The sequence below is a fragment of the Bos indicus genome, chromosome 9 (genome assembly GCF_029378745.1).
Source record: "Bos indicus isolate NIAB-ARS_2022 breed Sahiwal x Tharparkar chromosome 9, NIAB-ARS_B.indTharparkar_mat_pri_1.0, whole genome shotgun sequence".
Taxonomy (NCBI): domain Eukaryota; kingdom Metazoa; phylum Chordata; class Mammalia; order Artiodactyla; family Bovidae; genus Bos; species Bos indicus.
Window position 1 is genome coordinate 34,054,928 of NC_091768.1, and position 15,548 is coordinate 34,070,475.

General features: G+C 38.8%; 1 protein-coding gene across 1 annotated transcript in view; it reads right to left on the reverse strand.

The window, feature by feature from the left end:
- RFX6 (regulatory factor X6) overlaps positions 1-15,548 on the reverse strand; it is a 123,314-nt gene that overhangs the window by 81,900 nt on the left and 25,866 nt on the right. The window lies entirely within an intron of this gene.

The window sequence follows — 15,548 nt, forward strand, 5'->3', positions numbered from 1 at the left end:
ACTGATCAATCTATTTGCAGGGAAGAAATGGAGACACACATGTAGACAATGGATTTGTGGACACAGTCAGGGAGGGAGAGAGTGGGACGAATGGAGAAAGTAGCATCTCTCTCTCTCTCTCTCTCTCTCTCTATATATATATACACACACACACACATTATCAGATGTAAGATGGAAACGTGGAAAGCTGGTGAGATGTTGCTGTATAGCACAGGAAGCCCAGTCTGGCTCTCTGTGATGACCTGGAAGGATGGGATGCGGGGAGAGGAGGGAAGCTAAGGAGGGAGGAGATGTATGTATAATTACGTCTGATTTGCTTTGTTGTATGGCAGAAACCAACACAACATTGTAAAAAATTTTTGTAATATTTAAATAAAAGATAGAAAAAAATTATTGTATCAGAAAGCATGTTACATATGTTATCTTTTTGATAAGCCATATATAGATGATTTGAGGGTTTCCCAGGTGGCACTAACGGTAAACAACCCACCTGCCAATGCAGGAGATGTAAGAGACACAAGTTTGATCCCTGGGTTGAGAAGATCCCCTGGAGGAGAAAACGGAAACCCACTCTAGTATTCTTGCCTGGAGAATCCCATGGACAGAGGAGTCCATGCACACATGCACAGATGATGTGAAGTGAAATTTCAAGAGAATTTTTACTTTCTACATAAAATAAAGAAGTATAAACTATAGCGTTAAAAATGCAAGATACATATAAAGGTGATAGAACCCATTTTTATCCTTGGATGAAAACTGCTAATCATGTTGGCAAACAAACAAAGAATCATGCATTTCAGGTTAAAATAAATAAATAAAGGTGAAGGGGAGGAGGAATTAATCAGAGAAAGAGAAGCAAAAAAGTGGCTTTGATATTAACTTTATAAAATCAAAACAGCTAAAAACATCAAGTGATTAATGTTTCAAATACAAAGCCTTATGGATCATTTTCCTAAACTCTGTAGTACTAAAAATGTATATCTATATACACGGTAAGTCAACTATGTTGAATTTTAACAATATGTCTTTCAACATAAATTGTATGCATAAAAGTAAATCAGAAAATCTACCACTTTGAAAATAATACAACTTAAAAAATTAAATGGCACAGTAGTAAAGTACACTACAGTAACATTTACACTAACATGGAAAACACACAATTACATACCATTACACATCTTAGGTTGATCTATCAGTAATTTCTGTTTGTTCACATCTCTAGAAACTTAATTCATTAACAAGTAAGGCAACATAAAATCTGACGTAAAAGCAAAGTGTATATTAAACCTAGTCACAAACTTAGAGTAAATGTGAAATAAGCGTCACTTTTATGAACAGAATAAATAGCCACTTCATCCTCACAGCATAGCTACTGTAACTACTAAAAAGGTGGTTGATTATCTGTTTCTAATCATGAGTTAATTCTGAAGGGAGACATAGGAGACATAAAAGTCAATTGGTCCCTCCAGAAATTCTAGGCAAATCGTCAAGGTCATTATATGACTTGGTGGAGGATCACGTAAGGAGAATTAAACTAATGGAAAATTCTCCTGCAAAGAGTTTCCATTAAATAATCTATGAATTACCAGCTGCCTTCAGCATTCACTTAGTTAGAAATAAAAGGATCAAATAAGACCATAAATAAAAAAAGAAATACCAATAGTTGAGACAGGAAGTGATTAAGGTAAAAAGATGGACTTGAGTAGAGTCAGGGTCATAGTAAGGATGATTTCTGTTTTGACCCTGTTCCGGTATGTTGATAATTACAAGCCTATAGAGTGAAAAAGTAATTCCATGGTGCCAACTGCAGGCATATGTTAGACTTTCAATTATTTTATCATCCACTTTGATGGGAATGAGCCCAAATTTTTAAGCTAGAAAATGAAAATCTGTAGGGATATGAATACATGTCCTGGATAATGTAATCCTGAGTTTAACTTAAAAGTTAAGATTGTGAAGTCATTTTTTTCAAATTCATGACATTCTGAAGTTTTCAGATTCATTGTGCCAGAGAATGGAAGGATATGATGTTTTCCCTGCTTCATTCTATGAGCAGCAGGCATGAAGCCCTCTCTGTAGGGGTAGCTTTGTGAAAAACCCTACCCTTTTGTAGGAAGCAAGGCTCCCTCCTTCTCAGGGATGCACTTTGATTCTTGCCTTAAGAGGACACACCCAGACTTGCTGAGGAAGCAGGCTGCCTAGCCTCACACAACAGAGTGATCTCTTCTGTGCACAGACTGATGACATAGAGAGCTGAACCTCACATTCACCTGTGTGTAGTCCTGATGTCCAGCAGGGAAATAAGAGATGCTAATGAGACTATGGAGAATGAGAGAAAAGGAAATACAAAAAAATCCCCAAACTAAGATTTTGATATATTTGAATGCAAATTCAAGATCCAGAAGAAATAACTAGGATAAACTGAAAGGGGTAGAATTGTTTGTACTTGGAAAAAAAACAGACAGTAGAAGGACAGCACGTTGAATCCTTTAAGCCAGAATGGAGACACAGGTTCCTCGGGAATGAAAGAATAAATACAAAACATTTGTCAATATCTGTATCATTAACAGTACATAGCATTTTGCTTATAATTGGTATTCAGTATTCATTATAGGGATTAATAAACTTTGGGAGTTTTAATAATACTACATTGTATACCAGGACTTCCCTTGTGGCTCAGTGGTGAAGAATCTGCCTGAGACGCAGAAGACTCAGGAAAGCTGGATTCAATCCCTGGGTCGGGAAGATTCCCTGGAAGAGGACACGGCAACCCACTCCAGTATCCTTGCCTAGAGAATCCCATGGACTGAGGATGCTGGGGGGCTACAGTGCATAGAGTCTCGAAGAGTCGGACCCAATGAAGCAACTTAGCACACACAAACATGCATACCAAACACGAATGTGGTGACCACTGTGTTAAGTACTTTGTTACATGGTTTTATCCTCACTGATCCTATGAGATAGAGGAAAACATGAGTTTTTTACAGATGAAAAAACTGATATTCAAAGAATTTAAGTTACTTGCCTGAGGTCTCATGGTTAGTAAATGAGGAATCAGGATCGAATCCAGCCTGGCTTGATTTAAAGGTTCACAGTCTTATCAATACAATAGCAAGCTTGCTAGACCTCCTACCAGCAAAGGGTCTGTGTTATACACACTTGTACCAGTGGCTCTCAGCCCTATGAACCCATACCTCCACATCCCATTGTTATAAGAAATATTTTGTAATACTCACTTTACTAGAGAAGTTCAGAGATAAGTATACACATATTTAAAAGAAAGATAATTAATAATGTATTTCAAACTAGATATTCAACAGATACACTATAATGCTTTGTTAAGAAATCTGGTGCTTGTATCGAACCATAGAATCACCATGAAAAGAACAATTATACATATAGGGTAATATTGGTGTGAGAGTCTTACATGGAGCCTCAGAGCTCCCAGACTATTCCAAGAATCAAGAAGTGCCCATTTCTAAAGACTTGGGCCTGGAAATTTGCATTGTGTCACTTCTGTGATATTGTATCAATCAAAAAAATTCTAGAACCAGCCAAGATTCAAGGAGAGGGGCCATGGATCTCACATGCCATCTCTTGGTGACAAGTGTCAAAAAATGTATGACAAGCACTACAGTCCATTCTGTGACCACAGATTACTTACATGCCTCTCACTTGTAAAATACACTCCCTCTCTCCCCAGATTCCAAAATGTATCATCCCCTTACAGCACCAGGCTCAGGCTAAGTTCCAGGGTCTCATTATCTGCATCACAATCTTTCCCTATCTCCCATTTCCCCCAGTCTATGAGCTCTAATTCTAATCAGGATGGAATGCTGCTGCTGCTGAAAGTGTCCATCCAGTAGCTTTTTTCCTTTGTTTTTAATCTGTATGAGAAAATACATGTCACAGTACTGCATGGATACACCTGGGGAAAAAACTGGAGGCTGAGAGGTCATTTAGGAGGCTGTGTGGTTTTGCACACATAAGATGATGTGGACCCAAAATCCTGCTTTGGATTGAGTCCGTGATTTGTCCTCTTGCCTAATGATAATGTTGAAAATTATTATTTCTTCCTTAGGTTATATTGACTCAATCCAAAAAATAGTTTATTATTCTATCACTTGCCCTTTCATAAAATTCTTGCTAAGTTCTCCACAACCTTAAAGCGCTTAGTATATGTTAATCATTATTATTAGTAGTAGTACTTTATTTCTTTAAAAGTAAGAATTTTCAGTTTTCACTAATTGAATAACATTATTTAGAGTTACCAGTAGGTGGGGATGTTGAACAATATTTTTCTAGGATGTCACAAGCCTTGTTCCTGACTTAAAAAAAAAAAAAAAGCCTACGAATAAAGAACTTCCCTACCGTATTACAAAATCTCTTATTAATGGAAATTTTTTTTCAAAATTTACAAATAACTTTTTTTAAGTATTCAAAATAACCATAAAAAAAAAAAGATTGGGTTCAGCTTAGAATATGAACTTTAGAGCTCCAGGAGGAAGGTACAGTCACTGGAAGGTCAGTGTCTTGCCTCTGGGCTGCTTAGTGGACTTTAAATCAATGTCTCATCTCAATTTTGGACCCAGTACTTTGACAGTGAATTACAAAATAGAAATAAAGAAAAAGTGCCTGTGTCTGATCCACATGTCAAAAATACGATAGAATCTGACTCTACTTCTTTCACTAATAGTAGCTATTTAGCAACTACAGGCGGAGAAGGCAATGGCACCCTACTCTTGCCTGGAAAATCCCACGGACGGAGGAGCCTGGTGGGCTGCAGTCCATGGGGTCACTAAGAGTCGGACACGACTGAGCGACTTCACTTTCACTTTTCACTTTCATGCACTGGAAAAGGAAATGGCAACCCACTCCAGTGTTCTTGCCTGGAGAATCCCAGGGACCCGGGAGCCTGGTAGGCTACCACCTATGGGGTTGCACAGAGTCGGACACGACTGTAGTGACTTAGCAGCGGCAGCAGCAGCAACTACAAGTGCCAGGTGCTAAATTAGGTGCTCTTCAAATTTGGTAAGAAGGCTGAGCGTTAAAGAATTGATGCTTTTGAATTGTGGTGTTGGAGAAGACTCTTTAGAGTCCCTTGGACTGCAAGGAGATCAGTCATAAAGGAAATCAGTCCTGAATATTCATTGGAAAGACTGATGCTGAAGCTGAAGCTCCAATACTTTGGCCACCTGATGTGAAGAGCTGACTCATTAGAAAAGACCCGGATGCTTGGAAAAATTGAAGGCAGGGGAAGAAGGGGACAACAGAGGATGAAATGGTTGGATGGCATCACTGACTCAATGGACATGAGTTTGAGCAAGCTCTGGGAGATGGTTAAGGACAGGGAAGCCTGGCATGCTGCAGTCCATGAGGTTGCAAAGAATCAGAAACAACTGAGCGAGTGAACAACAACAACAAATTCTCATAGCAACCCTCAGTTCATTTCAGTTCAGTTGCCCAGTCGTGTCCGACTCTGCTACCCCATGAATCCCACCACACCAGGCCTCAACTCTTCTCATGAGGTGGCCAAAGTACTGGAGTTTCAGCTTCAGCATCATTCCCTCCAAAGAAATCCCAGGGCTGATCTCCTTCAGAATGGACTGGTTGGATCTCCTTGCAGTCCAAGGGACTCTCAAGAGTCTTCTCCAACACCACAGTTCAAAAGCATCAATTCTTCGGCACTCAGCCTTCTTCACAGTCCAACTCTCACATCCATACATGACCACAGGAAAAACCATAGCCTTGACTAGACAGATCTTTGTTGGCAAAGTAATGTCTCTGCTTTTCAATATGCTATCTAGGTTGGTCATAACTTTACTTCCAAGGAGTAAGCGTCTTTTAATTTCATGGCTGCAGTCACCATCTGCAGTGATTTTGGAGCCCAAAAAAATAAAGTCTGACACTGTTTCCACTGTTTCCCCATCTATTTCCTATGAAGTGATGGGAACAGATGCCATGATCTTCGTTTTCTGAATGTTGAGCTTTAAGCCAACTTTTTCACTCTCCACTTTCACTTTCATCAAGAGGATTTTTAGTTCCTCTTCACTTTCTGCCATAAGGGTGGTATCATCTGCATATCTGAGGTTATTGATATTTCTCCCGGCAATCTTGATTCCAGCTTGTGCTTCCTCCAGCCCAGCGTTTCTCATGATGTACTCTGCATATAAGTTAAATAAGCAGGGTGACAATATACAGCCTTGACATACTCCTTTGCCTATTTGGAACCAGTCTGTTGTTCCATGTCCAGTTCTAACTGTTGCTTCCTGACCTGCATATAGGTTTCTAAAGAGGCAAGTCAGGTGCTCTGGTATTAGGTCGATATTATTAGCTCTGTTTACAGATAAGAGAAGTGAGGAATTAAGTTACTTAGCTAGTTTCATTCAACTATTAGATGGTGGAGACAGAATTTCATCTCTGCCTTCGTTGATTCTTATGTTTTGCTTGCAAGCCTGTGTGTGTGCTAAGTTGCTTCACTTGTGTCCTACTTTTCCACTCTTTTTGACGCTATGGACTATAGCCCTCCAGGCTCCTCTGTTCATGGGATTTTCCAGGCAAAAATAATGAAGAAGATCCCTTCTTCCCCACCCAGGGATCTTCCCCACCCAGGGATTGAACCTGTGTCTCTTACATCTCCTGCATTGACAACTGATGGTCTATGTTTTATCCTAGGAGTCAATTCTGACTAAATATCCTAAAGATGAAGTGAAACCAGCAAATATCTAACCCAGTGCCAAACTACAGCGTTCAAATAAATCTGCAGCTTCAGTCTCATTGTGGCATTTATGGAAAATGAGACTTCATTTTTGAAGTTGGTATCTATGGAAACTTCAGTTTAGCAACAAAAGAACCATCTTTTCCTGACTTACCCATGAAGTTGTTTCCTTGAACTCGTCATTCTAACCTAAATGGGACATTATTTTTCTCCAATATTCTAGAGACTAACAACAGAGAGAGGTTTGAGAAGACAAGATATAGAGTGTTATAAAATAATTTTAATTCATATATGTAGCAGAATTTATAAAGAAACCTTAAGAAAAAGAACAACCCTATTTTCAAATGGACAAAGTACTTAGCAGGTGCATTTTATAAATGATATTTCTGTATGTCTGTACCTCTCTAGGGTAAAGGCTGAGAAATCAGAGAACTTGGCTGGGGCAAGGGAGGAGAAAAGGAAAGATATAAGCATCTGAATGCAGAGTTCCAAAGAATAGCAAGAAGAGATAAGAAAGCCTTCTCCAATGATCAATGCAAAGAAATAGAGGAAAACAACAGAATGGGAAAGACTAGAGATCTCTTCAAGAAAATTAGAGATACCAAGGGAACATTTCATGCTAAGTTGGGCTCGATAAAGGACAGAAATGGTATGGACCTGACAGAAGCAGAAGATATTAAGAAGAGATGTCAAGAATACACAGAAGAACTGTACAAAAAAGATCTTCACGACCCAGATAATCACGATGGTGTGATCACTGACCTAGAGCCAGACATTCTGGAATGTGAAGTCAAGTGGGCCTTAGAAAGCATCACTACGAACAAAGCTAGTGAAGGTGATGGAATTCCAGTTGAGCTATTCCAAATCCTGAAAGACGATGCTGTGAAAGTGCTGCACTCAATATGCCAACAAATTTGGAAAACTCAGCAGTGGCCACAGGACTGGAAAAGGTCAGTTTTCATTCCAATCCCAAAGAAAGGCAATGCCAAAGAATGCTCAAACTACTGCACAATTGCACTCATCTCACAAGCTAGTAAAGTAATGCTCCAAATTCTCCAAACCAGGCTTCAGCAATATGTGAACTGTGAACTTCTTGATGTTCAAGCTGGTTTTAGAAAGGGCAGAGGAACCAGAGATCAAATTGCCAACATCCGCTGGATCATGGAAAAAGCAAGAGAGTTCCAGAAAAACATCTATTTCTGCTTTATTGACTATGCCAAAGCCTTTGACTGTGTGGATCACAATAAACTGTGGAAAATTCTGAAAGAGATGGGAATACCAGACCACCTGATCTGCTTCTTGAGAAATTTGTATGCAGGTCAGGAAGCAACAGTTAGAACTGGACATGGAACAATAGACTGGTTCCAAATAGGCAAAGGAGTACGTCAAGGCTGTATATTGTCACCCTGCTTATTTAACTTATATGCAGAGTACATCATGAGAAATGCTGGGCTGGAAGAAACACAAGCTGGAATCAAGATTGCCAGGAGAAATATCAATAACCTCAGATATGCAGATGATACCACCCTTATGGCAGAAAGTGAAGAGGAACTAAAAATCCTCTTGATGAAAGTGAAAGTGGAGAGTGAAAAAGTTGGCTTACAATTATGTAAAGTTTAAAAATAAAATAAAATTAAAAAAATAAATAAATAAAATAAAATAAAAAAGTAAATGAAAAAAAAAAGTTGGCTTAAAGCTCAACATTCAGAAAATGAGGATCATGGCATCTGTTCCCATCACTTCATAGGAAATAGATGGGGAAACAGTGGAAACAGTGTCAGACTTTATTTTTTTGGGCTCCAAAATCACTGCAGATGGTGACTGCAGCCATGAAATTAAAAGACGCTTACTCCTTGGAAGGAAAGTTATGACCAACCTAGATAGCATATTGAAAAGCAGAGACATTACTTTGCCAACAAAGATCTGTCTAGTCAAGGCTATGGTTTTTCCTGTGGTCATGTATGGATGTGAGAGTTGGACTGTGAAGAAGGCTGAGTGCTGAAGAATTGATGCTTTTGAACTGTGGTGTTGGAGAAGACTCTTGAGAGTCCCTTGGACTGCAAGGAGATCCAACCAGTCCATTCTGAAGGAGATCAGCCCTGGGATTTCTTTGTAAGGAATGATGCTGAAGCTGAAACTCCAGTACTTTGGCCACCTCATGCAAAGAGTTGACTCATTGGAAAAGACTCTGATGCTGGGAGGGATTGGGGGCAAGAGGAGAAGGGGGTGACAGAGGATGAGATGGCTGGATGGCATCACTGACTCGATGGACGTGAGTCTGAGTGAACTCCAGGAGTTGGTGATGGACAGGAAGGCCTGGCGTGCTGTGATTCATGGGGTCACAAAGAGTCGGACACGACTGAGTGACTGAAATGAACTGAACTGAACTGAACTGATGCTTACTTAGTCTAACTCAAAGTTTCCCATTTAATTAAATAAAAATCCTTTTATCAAAGGACAACTATTAACATCTTAAGTAAGTTTGGGAAGCATTGACCTGGAGATTTTATTTTTTCTCTTCCTCTGCTGCTGCTGCTGCTGCTAAGTCACTTCAGTCGTGTCCGACTCTGTGAGACCCCATAGACAGCAGCCCACTAGGCTCCCCCGTCCCTGGGATTCTCCAGGCTCTAGTTGCTCACATAAAATTCTCCTCCCGATCTTCCTAGTACTTGAACTAGGAAGTCATCAGACACCTCTCTTGCTAGCATTCTATCATTCATTGAAACTCTAACTCACAAGCTTTTTGTTTTTCTTGTATCTCCTGGAAGATAATTTTCTTAAGTGGAGTTTAAATTTTTGGTTTACTTCATAATCAAAAGAAAATGCTTTTATCATGTCTTGTTTACTAAAGCAAGTTCTAGTAGTTTTAAACTAAGCATGAAAGTGATGTGTGGAAACACACCAAGTAAGAGAGAGTGACAGAGTTCAAAAGTTGCAAACTGTCAATGATTGTTCTTTTCCTGTTTGTCCTTTACTGTCTTTGAAGCCAAATGTTTGATCTTTTGCATTTTCCAAGATGGACATATTATGCTATTGTTAGGTAAACACCAAGACAGAACCATGAAGCTCAAAATAAATGTTTCAGCCACACCTCATTAAAAATAATATTTACCACATACTTAGTGGTGGTAAGAGAAAAATACAAACTGTGTTTTATCTTTTATCTCATTTTATTGAATATTTTAGGAAAAATAGTGTAGTACAAAATATAGAGAAATATTATGTAGTTTTTCTTGAACATTTACCTATTTCAAAATATAGGTTCTATAGCCAAATAATTTGACTTCCTGAATCTATACCCACATCCTTAGTGTAGCTGTAATAGAAATTGAAAAAAGAAAAAAAATTGAATTTTAGAGCTGGCAATTTTTCTAAGTAAGTCAGCAACTTCTGTTGGCTGTGGTTTTTAAATACATCTAAAACTTGACTACTTCTGACTTTCTCTGCTACTACTAGGCTCACCAGAGCCACCATCATCTTGCGTAAATTATTGTAATGACTACTAACTCTCTTCCGATCTACTCTCAACACAGAAACAAACTGACCCTTTAAAAACTTAAATCAGGTAACACAACATTGTAAACCAACTATACGCCAATAAAAGCTTTTGAAAAAGAACATGAAAAAGCAATGAAGTGATCTAAAAAATGTAAATTAAGATATATATCACTCTACTATTCACAACCTTTCAATAACTTCTCATTTAAAGTCAAAGTCCTTACAATGATCTACAAGGCCCTCATATATGGTCCTCAGTCATTTCTCTAATTCATCTCTTACTGCCCCCCTCCTTACTCCCTTTACTCCAAATGCTACTCTTTGCTATTCTGGATGCTCTCTATTCAACTTTTTTTTTAAGTCTTTACTGCTTCTGTTTTATGTTTTGGTTTTTTGACCACAAATCATGTGGGATCTTAGTTCCCCAAGCAAGGATCAGACTACATGCACTGCAAGGTGAAGTCTTAACCACTAGGCTACCAGGGAAGTCTCCCTCATCAAGCCTTTGTAACTGGATCACTCTTTCCTCCCATATCCACAGGCTCCTCTCCCTCACCTTTTTAAAATCTTTGTTCAAATGTCTCATCTTCTCAGCAAGCCTTTGAACGACCAACTTGCCTTACCAACTCTGGAACTTCTATCTCCCTTTTTGCTTCTTTATTCTTTACAACCTTCTTATACCTTCTAATATATTATAAAACATACATTTTCTGTAATTATTGGCCTCCTCCATTACAGTGTAAGCCTCACGAGAGATGGATTTATTTTTCTGTTTTGTTCACTTTTGTTTCTCCAGCCCCTATGCTAGAGACATAGAAGACACTTAAGTATTTATTGAATACAAATATAGTGTGCTGCTGCTGCTAAGTCACTTCAGTCGTGTCCAACTCTGTGCGACCCCATAGACGGAAGCCCATCAGGCTCCCCCATCCCTGGGATTCTCCAGGCAAGAACACTGGAGTGGGTTGCCATTTCCTTCTCCAATGCATGAAAGTGAAAAGTGAAAGTGAAGGCGCTCAGTCATGTCCGACTCTTATCGACCCCACGGACTGGAGCCTACCAGGCTCCTCCGTCCACGGGATTTTCCAGGCAAGAGTACTGGAGTGGGGTGCCATTGCCTTCTCTGACAAATATAGCATAGGCACAGTTTAATATGCCTTTTAACCAAGAAAGGAAAGAATGTATAAACAAATGAAAAGTAACTTTGATCAATGGCAAGGCAACTGAGACTATTTCAGATAAATTATACCTGAGAATAGAATTGTAAGTATAACTGACCCAAGTTCTCTCTACATTTCTCCTAAAGCATTGAATTGCTACATGATCAGTTTTCCTTTGATAGAAATAGATAGTAGTCTATCAGCACACGAATGTTTATGTTTCAATTTTATTCTTGTTTCCAACTCTCATTTTCCACTTTATACATTTAAAGAATTATATACATTTATTTCTACAATATTTGAGGACAAATTGAATGGATTCAGAGCTAAACAATGCTGGTCAATCTAACCAACTAGGATTCTATATAGTAGTTATAAGTATAATTATTATCTTTCTTAGTAAGATATCTGTTTTACTGTCTTTTGTAATCATAACAGAGAAGATTTTTACCTGTTTGTTTTCAATAGTTCTGTTATCTCTTTCTATAAGTAAACTTTGAAAAAACCCTTCAGTGATTGCTTGCCAACAGAAGCAGCTAGATCTGCAATAATTCACCAACCTGGTTTAACCAAATTTGTCTGCCTTTGTTTGAGGGATTAAATCTGTTGATTATCTGAAATCTCAAGGGCAGAAAAGTTGAGCTTGTCTCTTACACTGGGTCCTATTTCCCACTCAAACTCACAACATCTTTACTTCTGCCTATGTTGATGGGAACCTATAAAGGGAAATACCCCCATTCCTGAGCAACTTTGCTGTTTTTCCACTGATGAGCTGTTCATATGACAGAGTTCTGAGTTTCTTGTCTACTTATCACTTACTTTGGCCTGTTCCTGTTAGTGATTTGAATTGAACAGCTGTATGTGTAGCAAATATAAAAAGTTATTTATCCTTAAAACACTCACATGTGACATTCACAATGTGAACTGTGAACCTCATGGAGTATGTTGAAAACAAATAACAGGTCAGTAGTGAACAGTCTGTTGGGGCTACAATCAGCCAGGTGCTCACTATTTAGCTCATTAGGAGTGGAAGGTGGAGAATGAATAAATAGGGGAGCAAGTATCATTGACTTCAATACAAATCTTCCTTCTGCGATCACAAACCAGAGAAAACCAATGTGAACTTGGGAGTTTCTCTTTTTAGCTTTTTAGCTGCTTTTTTTTGGTGGGATTCACCAATATTCAGCTTTCAGAGTTTCTATGGGTGTTGTAGATTCCCAAAGCTATGTGCACCCAGTCAAGAACAGCAGTCTAAACTGTAGCCATTCATTTTTGTCCTGTTTCAAAGTATTCATTCATTTGTCCAACAGCTTATTATTGAGTGTCTACCATGTGCTGGGCCCTGTATGAGATACTGGATACAGTCAAGTAACCTTATGGACATAATCTCTATCCTTGCAGAGTTTTAAAATATAATAGAGGAGGTGGACAGTAAACAAAAAATTAATGGTGAGAGATACTAATAAGCGCTGTGAAGAAAATGAATAAGTTCTCTAAGGAACTTACACATTTAAAGCCAAAACCAAATACAAACAGGTTGAAAATACTCTAGTATCAACATCAGTAGGGTAACATAAAGTGATCTTTAGACTTTTTCAACTTTGGGCTCAACAGAGTAACCCGGGTAAGAAGGAATAGGCTTGTCACTAACATAAGCATTGTGTGCAAAATGTTTACTAGGGAATGTGGGGATACAGGAACACAGTTTAGAAATTTCTGAAGAAAGTTTATTTTATAAATTAAGCATTACTTATTCATCATTGAGAAAAGAAAGCTTAGCGCTTGTCTTGGACTATATATGTGTACATCAAAAAACTGAAAAGTGAAACATTCAATCAGCCAATTGTATCAACAACTTGAAAATAGTGATTCAGCAGATTTGTTTTTTCAAGGAATTTATAATTTAGCTTGATACTGAAAATGGCTTTCAAGTATGTGCAACTTAGACAAAAGATGAAAGCCTTATAACTTTTTTATAACTCCACTGAAGATAAGTGTGGGAGATTCAATTAATACATAAAAAGAAGGCTGAGACAATGATTGGACACTGAGGTTAATCCTTTGGGATTTTTATTTCCTTGCCTAATTTACAATTAGGACTGAGCTGGGCAAAAGAAGTATTTGTATAACTGGAACAGTATATCAGAGTTAAAAGAGAAGATGATGAAATGCTATATTACCATTCCATGTGAGACTGTGAAAGGTAGATCTCAATGGCAACCTAAATTACTAAAGTTCTCCTCTTAGAGAGGGGAACACACACACACACACCCTCAAATTATAACAAAGTATTTATTTTAATAACAGCATTTTTGCATGACTGGCAAAAAAAAAAAAAAAGAAAATGAAAATAGCTTTGCAACATGAATACTTGGTCTGTTCTGTTTTGAACTAATGAAACAGTATAGACTGTTTCTGCTGCTTAACTTCACTGGGAAACAGCAATCCTTCCCTTCATTTTATGGTCAGTAAGGTAAGTAGGTTTTCTTAGAGTGGTGATCTAGTTGTGATCTGCTTTGCAAGTGATGAGAAGTACTTTGTGGGTCTTTTGACTGGTGGCTTTAAATGACGACTGGATATCAAGCAAATGATGAAGTTGTTAGTGGAAGATTAGTGAGAATGATTGGAGGTACAAATGGATAACAAAGGCAGTATCATTATCTTGGAAAACATTCCCTTGTTTCCTGGGAAGCAAGGCTCCAATCAGTTCTAATAGACAGTAGTGCTTAACTTCTCTGTGGGAAACAGACTCTGAGAATCTGATAAAAAGCACTGCCTGCTCTCCCCCCAAAAAACACACACATGCATGTCCACTCAAAATTGTTATACAATTTTAAGGGATTCACAGACTTTCATGGATATACTAGGGGGGCCTGAGTAGGATAATGTCCCCTATGTTGAACATTCAAGAACACTAACTTTCAAGTGCTAAATCTATATATTACACACAAACAAAATGCTAGGAGAGAACTTTCAATTACAGGCAGGAGTACAGCAGATGGTGTATGATGGGGCAGAAGTGTTGCAGTGATAACTGACAATTCAGCGAGGAGTACACAATGATGGAAGACAGACAAGGTGAGTAAACAAAGAGGAACAAAGGAACTGGCAGGTGAAAAATTGCAAGAACACCAAAATTTGACTCAATTATTTTATAATCTTCTTAAGAACCAACTCTAAAATTACTTACATATTTGAAATCCAACTACTTTCAAAATTTGAAATTCAAATGCTTACATATCTGAAATCGCTCAGTCTTGTCCAACTCTTAGCGACCCCATGGACTGTAGTCCATGGATTATACAGTCCATGGAATTCTCCAGGCCAGAATACTGGAAGGGGTAGCCCTTCCTTTCTCCAGGGGATCTTCCCAACCCAGGGATCAAACCCAGGTATCCTGCATTGCAGGCAGATTCTTTACCAGCTGAGCCACAAGGGAAGCCAAGGATACTGGAGTGGGTGGTCTATCCCTTCTCCAGTGGATCTTCCCAATCCAGAAATCCAACCAGGATCTCCCGCATTGCAGGTGGATTCTATACCAACTGAGCTATCAGGGAAGCCCAGAAATCCAACTAAATGAAATCAATTACTTAGCTTTGCAGCTAACTAGTTCCATTGGTGATTTGGGCCTCGGCCATCTAATTTTACCTCTGCTAAGTCGCTTCAGTCGTGTCCGACTCTGTGCAGGCTCCCCTGTCCCTGGGATTCTCCAGGCAAGAACACTGGAGTGGGTTGCCATTTCCTTCTCCAATGCATGAAAGTGAAAAGTGAAGGTGAAGTCGCTCAGTCGTGTCCAACTCTTCACGACCCCATGGACTGCAGCCTACCAGGCTCCTCTGTCCATGGGATTTTCCAGGCAAGAGTACTGGAGTGGGGTGCCATCGCCTTCTCCAAGCTGAAGTTTGCTGTACTTTGTGATGTATGATACAGTGGTATCCCTCTAGCATCCAATGCTGCTTAAACATCATATGCATTGATAATTTGATTATTGCAAGTGGGCAATAGTAGTAATAGCCCATTTGAGATGCTGATCATATCTAGTAACCACTGTAGCTCAGATTAGCTCACTGGGCTGCAGCGACTCACCCTACCAAAGTGCTGTAAACTAATGATAGTGCAAAGCACACTTACTCATTGATTTTACATCCCTTACTGTACTTGTCCAAGCAGGG